This window comes from Lissotriton vulgaris, chromosome 8, assembly GCF_964263255.1.
Source record: "Lissotriton vulgaris chromosome 8, aLisVul1.2, whole genome shotgun sequence".
Taxonomy (NCBI): domain Eukaryota; kingdom Metazoa; phylum Chordata; class Amphibia; order Caudata; family Salamandridae; genus Lissotriton; species Lissotriton vulgaris.
Genome location: NC_141696.1, coordinates 1,159,713,044 through 1,159,732,963, shown reverse-complemented (window position 1 = coordinate 1,159,732,963; position 19,920 = coordinate 1,159,713,044). Strand labels below are relative to the sequence as shown.

The following is a 19,920-nucleotide window of genomic DNA, read 5'->3' as shown; positions in this document are numbered from 1 at the left end:
GAATATGGAGATTTTTTTGATGGTGCGAAGAGTGAAGAAACAAGAAGATACCACCATACTTATCTGGGAGTGCAGAGTGAGATGTTGATTCAACGTGATCCCAAGTGTTTTAACTGAGTGGGAAGGTGAAGGGGGGGAACCGAGTGAAGGGGGCCAGAACGTGGGGGTCCGGGGACTGGATGTACCACCAGTAAGAACCAACTCAGTTTTGTCTGGTTTAAGTTTAAGGTGGTTTAGGTTCATCCAGTCCCTGATGAAAATCATAACTGATTGAAAATTGTGAATGGACTCAGGGGAGTGGGAAAGGTCGAAGATAAGCTGGAGGTCATCTGCATAGTTGAAAACAGTGACCTCCAGTTGCTGTAAAGCAAAAATGAGGGGGAAAATGTACAGATTAAATAAAAGTTGAGAAAGGGAAGAGCCCTGAGGGACACCGCACTGCACCTTGCATGGGGGGGCAGAGAAGTCTGCCAGATGGACGGCCTGGGTGCGGTCTCTCAAAAAGGAGGTGAGCCAAGCCAGAGGGGGTCCCCTGATGCCTGCTGCCTCGACACGGGTGAGAAGAATGGAATGGTCAACCGTGTCGAAGGCAGCGGACAAATCAAGGAGGACCAGAGCTTGGGGCCGGTTGGTATTCATCCCCTCCCATGTCCATGACTGAGACCACGACCTTCTCGGTGGAGTAGAGCGGGCGAAAGCCTGCCTGGCAGGAAGGCAAACAGCCACTGTCCTCAACAAAAGAGCCGAGGACAGAGGCAACATGGCACTCCAAGATTTTACCCAGGTATGGGAGAAGGGAGATGGGGCGGTAGTTGGAAAGGGAAGAGGGGTCGGCGCCAGGTTTTTTCAAGATGGGAATTATTGTTGCCGCTTTGTGGTGGTCAGAGACAATGCCCTTACTAAGGGAATCATTGAGGAAGACCAAAGGGGGGGTAGGGCAAGCTAGAAAAATCCCTCTCAGTATGAAGGCTGGGCAGACATCAGAGGGCGAGCCGGACTTGACCCGGGCCAACAAGGGAGAAAGGGTTTCCCTGGTAGGTGGAGGTATGTGGTCAAGGTGGAATCTGTTGGGTGGAGGTTCAATGAAGGGGGGAGGAAGGAGGTGGTGGTATATTAGCCATGATGGCTGCAATTTTCCCAATGAAAAAATTGTTTAAAGAATCACAGAGGTATTGGGAAGGGGAAGGTTTGAGGGAAGCTCTGTCTGATGAGGATAACTCGTAGACGGTGGCAAAGATTTCCCTAGGTTGATTTTCGGCAAAGAGTATTTTGTTTGAGAAGTAGTTGGTTTTGGCAAAAAGGATAGCCTTTTTGTATGTGTTAAGCCTGAGGGAATAATGTGTTTTAAGGATCGGGCAGTAAGCGCGCCTCCAGGCGCGCTCGGCCTGACGCACAGCCATTTCTTTTTCCTAGAGGTCATCGGTGAACCATTTATTGGCGTTATGAGGGTGTTTGACTGTAACACGTCTCAGGGGGGCCACTTGATCGCATGCCCCAGAGAGCCAAACATTGATGGCAGCTAGCTGGGATGTTGGAGCGAGCTCCTCTAGGGCAGGATAGGCATCTTGAAGGGAGTGGCAGAGGGAGGGCATATCGACCCTATTCCAATTTCGAGCCCAGGTGTTTTTGGAAAAACGGCAGGACGTTTAGCCAGGTTAAGATCTAGGGAAAACGAAATCAGGAAGTGATCGGACCAGAGGCAGGGCGTGATGATCGGGGGTGTCACCGGGACATTTAATGACCAAATTTGGTCCAGGGTGTGCCCCTTGACATGAGTTGGGGTAGAAACATGTGGAGTAAAATTTAGACTATGAAGGAGGTCAGTGAAGTCTTTGGAAGTTGCATCTTCCGCAGGGTCGGATGGCCAGTAATTAAAATCTCCAAGTGCAAGAACATAGGAGTTGTTGACAGCTAGTGTGGTGAGCAGTTCCTGAAATTGAGCAATAAAGTGGGGAGTAGGTTGGGGGGACGATAGGCAAGGACGCAGGTAAGAGGGATTTGGAAGGAGGCAGATCGCATCACTAAACAGTCTATTGCCGCGATGGTCGGGGAAGAAAGTACTTGAAAGTGAAGGTCGAAACGGGCGATCAAAGCAACGCCTCCGCCTGCCTTGCCTGCCGGTCGGTCAGCACGTATAGCATAATAGGAAGAGGGGAGTGCAGCGAGGATATTAGGCAAGGAATCAGGACGGAACCAGGTTTCTGTCAGGAACAGAAGGTCAGGTTTATATGAGTCAAGGAACACAAAAAGTTCAAGATGGTGCTTGACTGCTGATCATGTATTTAAAAGAAAAGCCGAGACAATAGACACTGGTCTGGAGGGCATGGGGGATTCTGGGGGGAAGGGGTGGGGAGGGGATGGGGGAGGCAAGGTAGCTGGCAGGAGGGGAGTGGGATGGGCCCGGGCGAGGCCAAGTTCAGCTATTATGGCGGTGGTTATAGGATTAAGGTTCCAAGGGCCCTGATAGAGGAGGAGTACCTCGGAGGGATAGGATAAAAATTGGGCATAGTCGGGTGCCCCGTGCCCCGGACGGCCGTGGATGGGCGCAGACGGGCTTGCCTTAGGTAGTGGCGGTAGTGGCTTTTCAGGAGACCAAATGTCCGCTCAATCACTCTCCTGGTTCAACCATGTGCTTAATTGTAGCGCATCTCGGTTGCTGTCACAGGGTTCCTGAGGGATGTCAGCAACCACGGCATGTTGGGGTATCCAGAGTCACCTACATACAAAGAATTGCACATTAGTTGAGTTTTGTAAGATGGTGGGATACAACATTGCCAAACACACACAATGGTAAACAGTACACACCAACAAGCCAGACACGCTGGTTTGGCATCTGTGACATCATCGCCGCAATGGGACTACTCCTAATGATGTGGGCATCGTGTGCAGAACCAGGGAAACGTACACACGCATGTGTGATACACATGTCCGCTAGACATACCACCAGAGCATTGATGGAGTGGCAATGTTTCCTGTTCCTGTATGTCCGCTCAGGTGCCCGTGGTGGTACCAGGGCCACATGTGTACCATCAATTGATTCAATGATGTTTGGCATCCTCCCCAATCTATAAAAAGCATCTTTTATGTCAGTGAATTCACCAGGGCTAGGAAACCTTGAAGTCAAGGAAATGCAACATCCCCTCCAAGATATCACGAGTACATGGATGAACATAGTTTGTGACATTCTACCAGCAGTAGCCACAGTGTACTGGAAGGTACCAGTAGCAAAGAAGTGCAGGGCTGCCATCACCTTCACCTTTGGGGTCAGTGCTGTAGGGTATGTCTGGCCAGGTAGCAGATGTGGCATCAACTGCTCCGCCAACTCCTCAATCAGTGGCCTGGTGAAGCTGTACCGTCGGATGAAGTTGCGTTCTACCATGCTTTCAAGGACTAGGAACGGTCTATGGCCAGCTGGTGCCCTGCAGTACAGAGATGGGCAAAGTACGATTTTAAATTCCTCAACCCATGTGGCAATGACATTGCAAAGTATCACATGATACATCATGGTAATACATAATTAACTGAGGTGTGTGCTGTTGGGTATGGACACATATGTCACCTTCATGCCCATCATCTCACATATCAATTAAACATGTGTACCTAAGCTCCGTGGAGTGCAATGGCAAAATATTGGGCTGTCTCACAGTACCTATCTACTGCTGTCACGTACAAAACACACACCACAGTGACAAGTGAGGACTGATGTTTCACAGGCATTACAGCTCCATGACCAGGAGATAGCCATGGTCCCTGTTTTGCCACATGGACACTGGCATGACATGGCGTATCATGTTCACCCCACAAAAATGCATGAGTCACGCAGATAGTGGCCCCTGTGGTCTCTGCAGGCCTTACATGGACATCTCTGAGACACACACACACCATCAATGTTGATGCACAAAGCACATGGATGTGGAGACTGACTCCCATTGGGCACATGGAACCATAGACATCTGAGACACAACATGCACACAGACTGTGGGTGCACATCAGATTTGTGGCTATGGGTCTCGCTGTGACGTACATACCATCCCACGCTAGACTCAGGGTGTATGTGACAGGTCATACACATATCCAAACTGCAACTGTGTCCATGACTCATGTCCATAACTGAACAGTTGCACATTAAATTGGTGAGGTGCACAACACACAAAGGATTCTGTCCCCATGAACCCGTGCCCATCCTGGGAGTGGCTGCACCAAAGTGCCACACCAGAAGCCAAATGTTGCCCCTCCCATACACACACAGGTAATGCAGCCTTACATGCCATTGGATGAAGTGTGGCACATGCTGGGGTGTTGTCGGTGTGCCCCTGAGTCTCTGGCAAGTAATTCTGTGTGGAATCCGTAAGCAAGTCATACCAATGTGAACCGACGTGGGTGACTTCAACAGAGATGCGTTGTGTAGTTGTGGTCTGAGCCGTGCGCACTTGGCCTTTGACTGCAATGTGAACCGACGTGGGTGACTCAAATGCATACCCGTCATACATGCATGGACCGAGCTGTGTGCATGCCTTGGCCATTGACTGCATGACGCATATGCATTGAAGTCACCTGCGTCGGTTCACATTGCAGTCAATGGCCAAGGCGTGCGCACGGCTTGGTCCATGCATGTACGACGTGTTTGCATTTGAGTCACCCGCGTGGGTTACATTTGCTGTCAATGGCCAAGCCATGCGAAGTAGTGTGGCTCACTGGTTAGAGGCGGCAGACCCGAGAGCAGAGGACGGCCCGGGACCAGGGTTCGATTCCCGGCGCGGCAGGTTTCTGGACCAGGGTCAGCGGACTCGATAATTCTCTCGCCTCGGTGCCCACTCTGATCAGCGATCACACTCGGCAACTCTGGGCATTAGCTTGCCTCATCTTCACTAACGCCCCCCCAGACCGCCGGGGATGCCTGGTCTCACCCTGGAGATACCCAGTAAGGGACCATCTCTCAGGGAAGCCAGGGAGGGTTTCGCAGCGGTCTAAGCGCCAGGACGCCTATGGGTAGCAGTGTGCTATATAAATGCCTACACACATTTACACATGCGAAGGCTCGGTCCAAAACTGTACGACACATATGCAATGTGAACCGACGCGGGTGACTTCTACAGAGACGAGTCGTGCAGTTCTGGACCAAGCCGTGCACTCGGCTTGGCCATTGACTGCAATGTGAACCAACTCAGGTGACTTTCATGCAGACATGTCGTGCAGGCATGGACCGAGACGTGTGCACGCATAGCCGATTCAATCATATGGAGACGGGTCCGTGTGGATTTTCAAAATACGTGTCGTACAGTCAGTTGACCGAGCCGTGAGCACTCCTTGCCTATGGACTGTCATGGAGACGGATGCAAATTCAAAACTTGTACGAGTCGTGTGCTGGAAATTCAGTTGGATGCCTACAACAATGTTGCAATCCTAGGGTGTCATGAAGGTAAAAATGTGAACAATGTGGAAGACGTGTACGAGTCTTACAAATCCATGGATTGGTCAGATTCATAAAATGCAACCGTGTTGGACCTATCAGTAAGGAGACATGGCACTGCCTCTGCAGCACTGATATAAGGCTGGCTGGCCCCCAGAGAGCTCACTTGCCTGTACAACATGGTACAGGACCACATTTCTGCTACCATTGCTGCTGTCTTTGCATCCTCTGGCTACTGCAATGGCACGTACTCTGGAGAGGGCCCCAGCCTTCACAGAGGAGGAGAACCAGGCCCTGCTGGATGGGGTTCTCCCACAGTACTGCAAGCTGTATGGAAAACCAGGGGAGCAGGTGAGAGTGCAGATCACTGCCTACCTAATTGTGCAAGTAGTCTGACTAGCAGTAATAGAAGTGTGCACAGCAGTGGGAAGCATATGCACTGAGTACATTCAGCACCCAAAGTGTGTAGGTACATGTGATGAACAGGTGTCCTGCTGTAAAAGTGCAATAGTGCTAGCTTTTACTTCCCTGGCAATGTTACCATGTCAGACCTGCAGCACAAATGTCCATTTCCATGGGTGCACTACCTGTATACCTCTTTTAGCTTTTGTGATTACTAAATGTATTTGCAACTGTGTGCAGCACAAATATGTGGCATGTGTTGTAATGTCCTTTTCCCTTTGTCGTCCTCACAGGTTGGTGCCCACCAGAAGCAGGAGATCTGGCTGACCACCGCCCGGGCAGTAAGATCAGTGGGGGTCTACAAGCTCCGGATCCGCAACTGCCAGAAGAGGTGGCAGGACCATCGGGGCTTGACCCGGAGGATCGCAAGGGTCCAGCTGAAGCTGTCACCTCCTCGCCGTAGGGGCGGACATTGGACCCTGACGCCCCACATGCTCCGGATTCTGGCTGTGGTCTTCCCGGACCTGGATGGGCAACTGAAGGCCAGACAGCAGCAAGGAAGGGGTAAGTCCAGGCCCAATCTGTGAACTATGTCTGACATGCTATTTGCAGTCTTTTGGCCTGGTCATACTTCCACATTACGTTTGTCTTATAGTCCTGGATTCATGTCCCTCAATTGTGTAATGCACACTCCTCCTCTGATCCAAAGGTGTGGCCTCTGCAGTCTGTGACTTTTTTAATTTGGGCACTGTGTCCCTGCAGTCAGCTATGCTTATGGTTCTGGACAGCATATGTTACTGGAACTCTGATGTGTGCTTCGTGGGTGGGTCAATTGTTTACACAATGCCTGATCTCTGACATGTGTTCTGTGTGTGCCTTTGATATGTGTTCCAATTGCTCGTCTGACTCGCCACATGTGCATGGGGTATTCAAAACACACCCAAGCAGCAGGTGAGTCCATTTAGTAGCCTCAGGAGTATATATATCAAGTGTGTCACACTTGCCCAGACACCTGCCTACTCTCCATGCCTATACACTGTTTCAGGTTTACCTGGGCAGTCATGCCCACTCCAGGGCATTGGGAGACTCTGTACTCACAGTTCCGTGTATCAACCTACTGATTGTGCTTAGTGAAATGTGTCATCAGGTGTCTGACTCTATGTCATTGTGGTGTGGCTTCCTTTTTCGGATAACTGGTGTGTCCATAATTTTTAGGGTCAGCAGGGCATCTGAGATGTGACTATAGGAGATGATACCTGTGCACCGAATAGGTGTGTGATTACTGGCCTGTGCACAATGCTGCATGCAACAGTGTATTTCAGGCAGTTGTGTTTCATTCGTAGCAGAGGTGCTCTTGTTCAGGGAGTTGTGTTTGCAGTCACTCATATGTCTGATTTTTGTGATGTGGGGTCATCATGATCCAGAATATATTTTTGGCAGGGGACAGACAAGTGCACTTGTCAGCTGCAGAGTTTGCTTTGGCCATGACCTATGATTGTGACACAGTGAAGACTGTTGTTGTTCAGATGGCCTGCACCTATGACATGTGGCAGTGATGACTTCCCATGCATGCCTGTGCCAGGGCATTGAACTTGCTAAGAGGGATCCTGCATTGGAGTCAAAGGTGCTCCATGCTCCCCATTGTGGCATTGACTATCAGGAAGTGAGGACATCATTGTGTGTGGTGCTACTAGGCATCACAAGCATGTGGACTGAGACTCTGGGCATCCATTCATCCTGACACCTGTACTGAGTGAGATGTGATGTGTTTGTATAGTAACAAACTTCTACATGTTCACTTGCATGTCCAACAACTGTTTAGGTGGTGCTTGTGTGCACATTGGGGTATTAGCAGCCAACATGCAACAGACATATGGGTGCAAGTCCAGGAAGGATATGGGTGCCATGGTTGTTGCTCAGACTGGCAATTGCCCTATGTAAACCAGTGTGGGCATTTTGAGCAATGCTCAGCTGGCGATGCCAGGGCTTGCCCTGTCATGTGCTGCAATCACTGTGTTGTGTGCAGTCAGTGCATGCGACTAATGTGGGTCTTGTTTTCCTAATTCTATCCAGATACATCCATGGGCACAGGAGGGGACAACGCCATGGAACAGGATGAGCCGCAGAGCCAGACTGGGCCAGCAACTGAGGAGTTGGTGGGACCCATTAGCATGAAGGGTGAGGGGAGCCACACCGAGGAGTCCTCAGCACCTTCCACCTCAGCTGAGGACTACAGCAGCTCAAAGGATGACTCCCTTGTGGGGGCGGGTGTCAGCAGCGAGCAAACCACAGCTAGTGAGGCTGTTACCGCTGCCACCACCACCACCACCCTCCCATTGGCTCCCATCCCAGAGGTCAGTGGCGGCTCCCTTGTTCGGGAGCATGTCTCCTTCATGCCAGGCACTGCACCCCTTGCCCCTGTGTCCCCTGCTGCCCTGAGTGTGAAGTCTGTGGACTTGCTTAAACAGATCCATATAGGGCAGACATCAATGCTGAGTGTCCTCCATGCACACACAAGTCTGTAGACAAAACTGGTGTCGTTTATGGAGGGCATCTCATCGGGCATGTCAGCCCTACAGAGGACCAATCAGTCCATGGCCTCCTCCCTGACAGCAGCACTGTCCCTCCTCCAACAGTCCCTCACCCCTCCTGCCTCTGCCCCATCCACAACTCCTAGCACCCTACCTGTCACAAGCACACACACACCAGCAAAGTCACCCAAACACACAGACACGGCCAGCATACAAACACCCAAAACAAAGTCCAAATGTGCATGCAAGCAAAGTCAGGGGACTGATACCGCACTCACAGGGGATGTTTTTCAAACACACACACAGCTATCCACAACCACTCCGCAGTCCTCTGATCCCTCTCCCTCCACGAGCCCTTCCCTTGCCTCACATGCAACCCCATCTCTAAAGAAGCTCTTCCTGTGTGACCTTGGCCTCTTCCCCACTGATTCAGCTGATCCAGAGTACAGGGGGAAGAGGAGGTCCCCACACACAGGGGGAGTGCCCCTCATACCCAGACACCCTCCCCCAGGTGCAGGCTGCCTGAGGCCCCCACCCACAAGTCCCCCCGTACCCGGAAGAGCAAGAGCCCACCCCACCCCATAAGCTCCACTTCACAGTCTCCTTCCTTCATCCCCCAGGTAAGCACTCTACAGGTTTTGTCACCAGACCCTGCCCGGGTTCCCCCACTCACAGATACATCATCCCCAAAATGCTCATGCCTTCCCCCCTACCACTTGCTCTTCCACCAACACCACCCCCGGTCAGCCTGTTTGTGCAACTGGTGTGGGGACCGTGGCCCCCCTCTGTCCTGCCAACCTCACCTGAACCCCATTTCGCTCCATGGAGTTAGACACTGCAGTGGAGTCCACGTCCACTCAGTCTGACGTGGGCACTGCAGTGGGGACCCAGTCCACTAGATCTGACCTGCCCACTGCAGTTGTTCCGGCACCCACACCATCAGACTTGTGCCCCACAGTTGTCACGGCACACACCATGACAGACACCTCCACTGCAGTTGCCAGTGACTCCATGGCACCCACCACCCCTTCACTGCATCCTTCTGCTGAGCCCTGATCCTGTCCCTGCGGTGCCTGGCATGCCCCCATGTATACCCCTCAGAGTGGATGTCCCCTGTCGTTCACAGTGCAGGCAAGCAACGGGTGACAGGTGTCACTCACACTCAATTTGGACTTTCTATATGGACTGGACATTCATTATGGACTTTCAGTTTCAGCTTTTCAATTTGCTGAATAAAGCCTTTTTTGTTATCCTTGTGAATTTGATTTTGCTGTAAATTATGTTTATGATGTTGGCTTTACCTTGCTGTTATGATGCTGGTTTTCCAATGTTTAATACTGAGGTGTTGATGTGATGTACTCCATGTGGTCTATGAGATATGTATCCTGTTCTGTTTGGTATCCATGTCATCCTTTGCTGATAACTGGGTGTGTCATGATTAAGAAATTTTGCACAGTGATGTCAACATTTCATTTGCATGGTCACATCTGTGGCTTGCACCCATGCATATACGATGTGCTTCCCCTTGTGCAATTTGTCTATTTCCCTAACTGTGGGCCCATCTCCACTGGACATGCAGGTGTGGGCATCATTAGTGTAGGAGTCAACTGTGTCCTCTGTGCAACTAGCTAGACATATGTATTGAGTATGTGCAGATGACTTAAGGGACACTACCGCACCCAGGCTGATATGACTAGTGCCTACATTGGGTAGTATATGAAGGTTTACTGAACAAGTGTTGTGCTGACATGACTGTGACCTGCTGGAACTGTGTTTTGCACAGCTATGCTTCCACAGGAGTTGAGTCCCCTCAAGTTAGTGTGTTGTTCCATTACATTGCCTGGGCCAATGGTGTGTGTTGTGTGGGTATGGATGCGTGTGTTCCCCTCCCCTTTTCTACACAGGCTGTGTTTCCTTAATATATTTGTGTTGGTGATGCTTGCTGAGTTGTCCTGTGTTCATCACACATCTTTGTTCTTGGCTTCTAGATATGTGGGTGCATGAGACACTAGTGTTCATTTGTGTGTCAGAATCAGAATCAGAAAAAGGCTTTATTCGATTTTACCAATAGATAAAATCATAAAAGCTACATAGATATATATACATAAATTCATAATAAATAAATAGTACTCAACCATAAAAACCATTAAAAAAGTATTAAATTGGTACATTATCAGAGTAAAGCATTTACATATTAACAGTTATATTAATCAAATTCATTAATTAGTTATTATTAGTTTCCGCTTCCTCAGGATACTCTTTAAAAAACAGTCATAACCATAATACATTTCTCATTTTCTAATTGTTGTAAACTTAGGAACGCTGGTCTACATTGTCGCCAATAACCCTGTCTCAAATATTGTTTAATCCATCTTCTGCGTTCAATATCATAGTATTTACAAAATAAAATCAAGTGGAATGTGGATTGTAAAGACAAATTATCACATGGGCAAGGTACCAGATTTCTCGACCAATCATTTTTTAATGGAAAGGTTACCAGGCGATGGAATAATTTGAATCTAAACCTAGTCAGTATAAAACGATCAAAACCAACAGTGCAAACAGATAAATAAGGTTGGATCAACTGGCAGGTCAGAGTCATTTGGTGCTGAATTACTGTAATTTTTGTACATTCACCTGCACATCTTAGCATTTCAAAGTGGTTCATACATATTCCTTTTAATTCTTTTCTGGATAGCCCAATGATTGATTCAGGGTTATTGTACAATTCTGGTCTTTGCAAATCAGTAAGGGTCTTCTTTACATACGCTAGCCATGGGATATGTTTTGCATTATCGAGGGCCATAGCATCCTTTATAATTTCCCGGCTAAGACCCAAGGCTTCTACAGTCCATACTCTATGCCAGAGTAGGATAGGTTGTAGTTTTATTAAGTCAGAAATATGTTCCATACCTAATTCTGCATGGCAGTTAAATACTGACGTACCCTGTGGAAGCGATAACAAGTATCTTAAAAAGCCATTTTCGGCAATTTGAATAGATGGCGCATTCTGGATACCCCAAATACCGCCCCGTAAAGGGCAATACTCCTACATTTAGCCATGTATATTTTTAGGAGAATTTCAGGCGGTCTCTTACCCAATTGTTTGGAGAAATTCATTAAGGCCGCTATAGAACGTTTAAATAACAAAGTCCTATTTTTAATGGCCGCCACCCACGAGCCCGAACCTTCAAGTAACACCCCTAGGTAGGAGAACGTTTCGTGCATTCAATGGAAAGGCCATCCGCCTGGATTGCCTTGCATTTAGCCCGTCCTTTTCCGCACATCATCATGAATGATTTTTTGGCATTAATTTTTAGCCCCCTTATTGCCGTAAACTCATTATATTTCGCAAATGCCTTTTGGGCGCCTATCCTGGCTCGCTCCATGAGTACTGCGTCATCCGCATAGAAGAGTGAGACAACCTGTTTTGAACCCTATCTAGGAGAATCTGTTGTGCTGGCCTCCAATTCCCCCTCCAAAGCGTTCGTATAAATGGAGAATAGGAAGGGGGCCAGCACACAGTCCTGATTTACCCCCTTCTCTATGCGGAAGTGCCCAGTACATTCTCCCTTTGTCCTGTGTCTCACCCTGGCAGTCGCACCAGAGTACAGCTGGTGAAGGAATTGCACTATTGCAGGTTCCACCCCGATTTCCTCTAGCGTTTGCCACAACTTCGCGTGGTACACACAGTCGAACGCGGCTGTGAGATCAACAAAGATGGCGTACAAACACTCTCTCTTTGCTCTGATGTATTTGCCCTGTATAATCACACAGTTAAGGACCTGCTCCACTGTGCCCATCCCCTCCCTAAAAGCCATACTGGACGGGGCTCAACATGTTGTTATCCCTTGTCCATATTTGTAATTTATTTAGAACCACCCTGCCTGCTATCTTCACGAGGGAGTCCAGGAGGGAGATTGGCCTATAATTCGCTGGACTCTCTCTGTCCCCCTTTTTATAAATCAGAATTATTACCGATTCAGACCAGATTTTAATAAATCCTTTTGCACAACACGCCAATAGGACGCGTGTGCAAATTGGGGCCCAAGGCTCGGGGGTCAATTTGAAGATGTCATTAGGGATACCGTCTGGGTACGGAGCCTTACCGCCTTTACTCTTGTTTATTGCCAGCAGGACTTCGTCATGTTCAATTTCTAAGCCTATCGGTATGTATTCCCTTGTTGATGCTCCCAGCTCAGTTATCTCTTGGGTAAGGTCCGAATTTCCCCCCTCCTTTTTATATACATTTGAGAAGAAATCAATCCATGTTTTTTTGTCTATGGCGATCTCTATTCTGGCAATATCTTCTTTTAAAAAATAGGGAGCCTTAACTGCTTGCCAGAACAATTTGGAATTTCTACATTCGGAAGCTTTTAACAAGTTTTGCTATGTCAATTCCTTCATTTCCCTTTTTCGTCGGGACCTTGCTTCATTATATGCCCTTCTACAGGTTCGTATTAATTGGTGGTCCCTTGGTTTAATACTGAGTGCGACTTTAAGCTTGGTATAGGCCTTTGTACAATGGGTATCAAACCATCCATTAGTCTTGTCACGTTTTCTGGTATTAGATTTAGTGAGGGAATCCCATATAGCCCCGGTGATAAGACCAAAGGCATCCAAAATGTCCTCATGTGTGGTACCCTCATCTAGACAGACCTGTATATGTGGCAATGCCTTAGAAATAATCCCTTTGTTTGTTTTCACAGGGTCTAATGTGCTCCATTTCACTGCATAGCCATTTTGACGTGCCAATATTATATCTTGCGCCCACGCCAAAGACTCAATTGTGGTGGATTTGCAGCTATCTGGTAGAAATAAATGCAGGCTAATTGGCAAATGATCGCTAAGGCCAATTGGGGCCATTTGAGTGAATCTCAAAATTACCCAACCCAGTTAGAGTATTTATTAGGGACTAATAGGTAGTCAATAACCGACTGCAGACCCCTTGATATGAAGGTCGGACTAAATTTGACCACAGGAAAACACATCATATTTGCGAACTCAAGATCAAAGGTGGCCATAATATCGTTTAATCTTTCCCCTTTATCAGTGTGTACAAAGTGGTTTATACCGCTGTTTTCTTCCCTCTCATTTTCTCGTGAACTACATGCTTGTGAATGACATATATTTATATTAAAATCCCCTCCCCACATCACATATCTTTGTCCTTGGCTTCCAGATATGTGGGTGCATGAGACACTAGTGTTCATTTGTGTGTCATCATTATGATTTGTCAGTTCTGAATGGTGATGATATAGTCAGACGCAGATGGTACACAGTCAGGGCTCCCCAGGGCACTTCTTTGTTCACAATATCATGTAGATGTCCATAAGTGGTACCTTTCAGTGATTGAGACATGTGTATGTGTGTGTGACTGCTCCCACTCCGCAGGTTCAGAGGTGCAGTGTTGGCAGGTTTCAGCATGTGTACCTTGTGGTTCTCCTCGGCTTCTCAATTGTCCTGGGACTGTGGCAGGGATTCCAAAGGTTACTGAAGAGTTGATGTCATGGCCATGTACAGCATACTGTGCAGTATGTCTGTCATTCACCGTGGTTGTAGTAGACTGTCCTTGTGTGATGAGTCTATGCACCTTACATCCTCCCAACTTTACTGTATTTATCATGGGTGCCTGTGCAATGTTACCAGTCCATGTGGGCTTCACTGATGCACATTGAAGCAGTTCAGGGTGTGTGGTGTTGAGGGTGGACAGATGTGAATGTTTGCATGGCTGGGCCCCTACCTCCCTTTTTTGGTTGATGGGTCATACTGAGTGATTTGTGTTTGTGTAGGTGTGATGTACGTCTGTGGCACAGGACACATGTCTGAATTTCCTAGTTTGAACAACATCTCCCTTTAGCATCATAGTGGACCTTTCATGCAGGCTTGTGTCACCCCAATTTATGGTCAGTGGGGGTAGTGCTGTTGTGGGTCTGTCTCTTGCTGTTTTAGTTACTGTTCATTCCAGCTTGTGTCACATGTGTCTGTTGGGATCCCTCTCATCTTACAATGCCTGATTGCCCACTAAGGGGTGCACAATTGATAGCTTACTTTTCTATGGCACTGTGTCCACATCTGTGTCATTGTGGTTCAGCCCCCCTCATGTGTTCTGAAGTTGCCTGGGGATACTGAGACACACACAAACACATGTTGTGTGAGATGTGCAGTGTGAGGTTGCCTGTTTGTGTTTGTGCATCTGCACCGTTAATTGGTATTGCTGTTGTGGGCAATTGTCTGGGTGATTTTTGCTGCTGTTCCTGTGAGTCATATTCTATCATTCTGCACATTAATCCTGGTTGTTATGTCACATTGCTGCCATGGAATGGGATTTTGTGACCTAACACCTACAGTCTACACAGGATGTATTGCTTTGTGTGTCTATTTTCGAGATGTGTGTATGCATTATGATGGTCACTTCTGCTTAAGTCTCAAATTCAAACAGAGGGGTCAAACACACCGAAGGGACAGGACAACTTAAAGAAGGTAAAGTCTAAGAATAACTCCCTTTGGGATTTCCTTTTGGCATACCAATCTTACATACGACATCCAAACTTCAATCATACCCTAATTGCATTTAATCCACAGTGGGTCAGTATAATCAGTTGCCCGAAAAATTATAATACTATAATTTGTGTGAAAAATATTTCCTTAAAACATGTTTTTTATTATTATTAGATTGGTTTGCACCAGATGCAATTATATCATGTTAAAAAGAGTTACACATAAGTATAAACATTAAAAACAATAAAAATAAAAATCACAATATGGATAGATCAATAATTCTAACAAAGCAAAACGTACATTAATCCATCATCAATTGCATAGGTAATACAGTACACAATAAATTTCATAGGAACATGTTTACAAAACGTAGGCCAAAGAGCAATGCGTTTCGGAGGATTAACACTGGTCCAACCTCCTTCTTCAGGCTTGCTATAGGTCTTTTCCAACAATCTATGTGTAAAAATGTATATATATTCATAAGCATTTATTACAATTAGTAAAAAAACAATCAAAACCAATCAATCTGCTTGACAAGCTTAGTAGTGTCATCATTTATTAAAAAGGATTTTGTTATTTGCTTCTACCATAGCAAACTATGCTTTAAATACATAGCTTTCCTACATAAATATACTGGCACTGTTCATCTAATGACCGAACATACCATGCAATTTTTTCCAAAAAACTCATTCAAATCTTAAAAAACCTATTTATAACTCATTTCACTCACGCATAGCAAGATTCCACACGAGAATAGGATAAGACAGTTCTATCCCTTCTTTGTCAGATGACTTGAATATGTCTATGAATAGACACATCTTTTTCCTACGGCCTTAAATGAGCTATCGAGAAAATCTATTGTGCAAGGGTATTGATACCACATTTATAAGTCTCAAAAATAACCAATTCAGTACCCACCATAGTTTACACAGGTGAATGGCCCTGTTTTAAGAAACTCTTGATATCTTCTCGATGCCCAATCGCATGGAGAACCACGGACCACTGCTGTTTGTGGATTAAAGATGATGGCACTATTTGGATTACTGCATATCCTAAAAATGATAAATCTAAGTCATTTCATATATATTTTAGATACGGTGGATGTCTCACAGTTTTTTTTCCATCATTTAATTATATTTATTCTTGTTCTAATATGGCCAAGAAAGATATATTTTAATCAAAGAATTCAAACATACCTGATCAGATTATGAGTCTGGTGATTTCCCAACAGTTGTTCCAGTTTTCCCAAATTACAAATTAAACAATCACAATCCTAAAGGGAAGACACAGGAACAAAAGGAACACCCCACTGTTATTAGGGTAAAACGCACATCTTTAAAAACCACTATTGTAAACAGATTTCTGGGTAATAGTTACCTTGTTATTTATAGAGTAGTTCACAATACCTTTGTTTCCTTTCTTATTATCGTAGTTATATTGGTGGCATTAAATGACAAGGCCTACAAAACAATATCAAAGAAAGTATATTATTTCTAAGTTCTATGCTAATTAATCTACATGCCTATTATCCTCTTTGTTGAGAAGGTTAACATGCCATATTATATGGGTCAAACCTCCCCTAGAGATATATGGAATGTAATATTTGCATAGAGCAACTATCTTGAATAAATAAATATCCTATTTTATTAACCCTCTTTTAAAAGTACACTTCTGCTTTAGTGTCATTGTACACTGTATACAGTGTCAGGCCCCATGGGTGGTGCTTGTCTGCACATGGCCGAGAGTAATTTTTATTTTCACAGCACTGTTTGCATCACAACATCTCTGTGGGTATGTGACACAACCACTACTTTGCCACAAAAGTGTTTCATGTGCTGAGACCAGGAATCATACATGCTGTTTGGCATTTTCTGCTTTTACCATGATGGCACTTACCTTTAGGTCTCTGTGATGATGGGGGGGTTAGCCCCATTAGCACAATGCTCAACGTTTGCTGCAGTTTGGAACCACACAATTTACATTGGATCTACACAGTAATGGGGTGTCAGAGTACATTGACACAGTGCTATTGTGATGCTTGACTTGTGTATTCCACACTCAGTTCTTGGTCACATATGTGATGGTAGTTACATTGTATGTACTACCTCATAGTCACTGTTGGGGCTATTTGTCAAAGGCTACATATTGTTGTCATGATCTTTGGCGGGATGTATTTTGCTGACATACTGAGGTTGATGGATGATGGATGTGTGGCGCATCACCCATCCTATGGGTGTGGGTGTTGATATTCACACAGCCCCTATGAGTGGGGGTGGCATTAGTGATAGGCAACATGACAAATATGGGTGGGGTGGCAGTAGTGGTGGGCACCATGCCTCTATGAGTGGGGGGAAGTGGTGATAGGCAACATGACACATATAGGTGGGGGTGGAAGTAGTGGTGGGCAACATTCCCCTATGAGTGGGGGGGCAGTGGTGGTGGGCAACATGCCCCTATGAGTGGAGGGCAGTAGTGATAGGCAACATGACACATATGGGTAAGGGTGGCAGTACTGGGGGGCAACATGCCTCTATGAGTGGGGGGCAGTGGTGATAGGCAACATGACACATATAGGTGGGGGTGGCAGTAGTGGTGGGCAACATTCCCCTATGAGTGGTGGCAGTGGTGGTGGGCAACATGCTCCTATGATTGGGGGCAAAAAGGGGGGTTTTACCCAATGAAATCCACATGGGACCTGGCTGCTAACTAGTGTATAAAGAAGGGTCCCTGTGAACCACTACATCATCGTTTGTTTTTATTTAAAGAGAATGTAAAAAAACATCTACACACTGTAAATTAATCACAATGGGTTAGACAAAACACTTGGTAAATAACAGTGCCCCAAAGGAAGGAAGTGAGGTAGCGTGATGCTGTGAGAAGAAGGAAAGTGAAGGGTAGAATTTGTGACATTGAATAAAAATCAAATTTCATTCGAAATACAGTGGATATTGTAGAGGCTTCAGAACACTGAGCCAAAATAGGGGATCATCACATATCCCATAGTACTCGAGAAAGTCTATATTGACACAGGAAAATCCAAATTACTGCGGGCAGTGTCAACTGAAAAACGAAAAAGAGGTAGCCGTCGACGTTTCGACCCCACGCTACAGTTGTAGATATGATTGTTGCCTTACATCGGGGTCTTCATCAGGACAGAATATGTACAGGGTGCACTACAATTTCTGTCACCAAAAGCGACGAAAAACTATGATGATTCACTGTGTGTAGGTTCTAAGATTCTAAGGCATTCTGCTGGCAAGGGAACTGGGTACGTGTCAATGAATTATGTGTTCTTAAACCGTCGTATCTAGAAGTCGGTGTTATTTCCGACTCAATACAAAGATCCACTGAGGTCCTCAGTATTGTTAGGGTTGAGTTTAAGATGGTTGTTATGGAACCAGGTTTGGATCTTGGTAAGTGCAGAGTTAAGGTGTAGGATATCGGCATGGGATTTTACTTTATAGTACAGTTGGGTGTCATCAGCGTACAGGTGATGGTTGATTTTACCTTGTTTAAATATAAGGGTAAGGGGTTCCATAAAGAGGTTGAAAAGGGCGGGAGATAGGATGGATCCTTGAGGGACACCTAGGGAGACAGAGGTTGGTCTGGATAGGCAGTTTTGAATTTTGATTTGTTGGCTTCTATGTTGGAAGTAGGAGGTGAACCAGTTAAGGACAGTGCCATTAAGACCGAAGCGATCTTTGAGTGTATTGAGTAGGGTTGAGTGGTAAACTGTGTCAAATGCAGCGGTGAGGTCGAGGAGGATGAGTAGGTAGGGCTCACCCTTGTCCCTAGCTAGGTGAATATCGTCGACTATGTTGAGCAGTGCAGTTTCAGTGCTGCAACCTTTGCGGAAGCCAGATTGAAGGGGGTTGAGAAGGTTGAATGTGTCCAATTGGAGAAGGGCGCATTTTTCTAGGGCTTTGGAGAGGAGAGGGAGGTTGGAGATAGGGCGGAGGTTGTTAGGGTCATTGGGATCAGCCTTGGGATTTTTGGGGATGGGAGTGATTTGACCGAGTTGAAGGGAGATGGGAACACTCCCTGTTAAGAGGGAGGTGTTAATGATGTTGGTCCAATAGGGGACAATTATGTGTTTGAGATCTTGGACGAGTGTGGATGGGAGAGGGTCATTAGTGTGGGAGGATGGTTTGAGGTTGGCTAGGATGTTGAAGACTTCCCATTCGGAAACAGTCTGGAAATTATGCCATGAGGCATTATTTTTAAGCGGTAGGATGGTGGGGAGGGGTTCGGGGGTGTGTGCGATGGGAAGAGTGAGGGAGTCGGGAGTGTTTTTAAAGGGAGGGGTGGATAGGGTGTAGTATCAAGGGGGTGTTTAGGGCTGAGCAAGGGATGGTTATCGAGGAAGGCACGGTCAATTTTTGCGATTTTTTCATGGAAAAAGTTGGCAATTTCTTCACATTTTTTAGTGGAGGCCAACGGGTTTAGACGAGAGAGTTGTAGACGAAAGAATTATGCTTTTTCCGAAAAGATGTGTTTTTTGTAAGAGGATCTTGCAATTCTGAGGAGAGCCAGATAAAATGGGGAAGGGTGTTGTCTCCAGGTTCTTTCTGCCAGTCTCAGTGAGTGTCTTTCTTTGTTAAGATCTAGGGTGAACCATGATTTAGAGGGGGCATTTTTTAGCGTTTTACTTTTCAGAGGGGCAAGTTGGTCTAAAACTTCAGAGACAGTTTTGGTAAAGTGCTCAGTGAGTTCATTTGCATTTGAGTAGGGGGGGGTGAGGCTGAGTTGGGATTGGAGTTTATGTTCCAGTGCGCCAGGTGGGATTTGCTTAGAATTTCTAGTCACAATTGTAGTTTTATTAATTATTATAGGGGCGGGTGGGGCTAGGGAGAGATCGTGAGCAGAATGAGATGGTGGTCTGACCAGTCAATTGGGATGATGTTGGGTAAGGATATCAGATCAGGGTTGGAGATGATGGCGTCTAGAATAGCTCCTTTAGCGTGGGTTGGGGAGTGGCAAAGTTGCTTGAGGTCGGTGATCTTAAGAAGGTTATTAAGAAGGTTGATTGCAGGGTCATCGGGTTCGTTCCAGTGTAGGTTAAGATCTCCAAGGAAG

At 46.4% G+C, this 19,920-nt stretch overlaps 1 pseudogene; it reads left to right on the top strand.

Moving 5' to 3' along the window:
* LOC147698421 (uncharacterized) overlaps nucleotides 1–19,920 on the top strand; it is a 127,442-nt pseudogene that overhangs the window by 15,003 nt on the left and 92,519 nt on the right.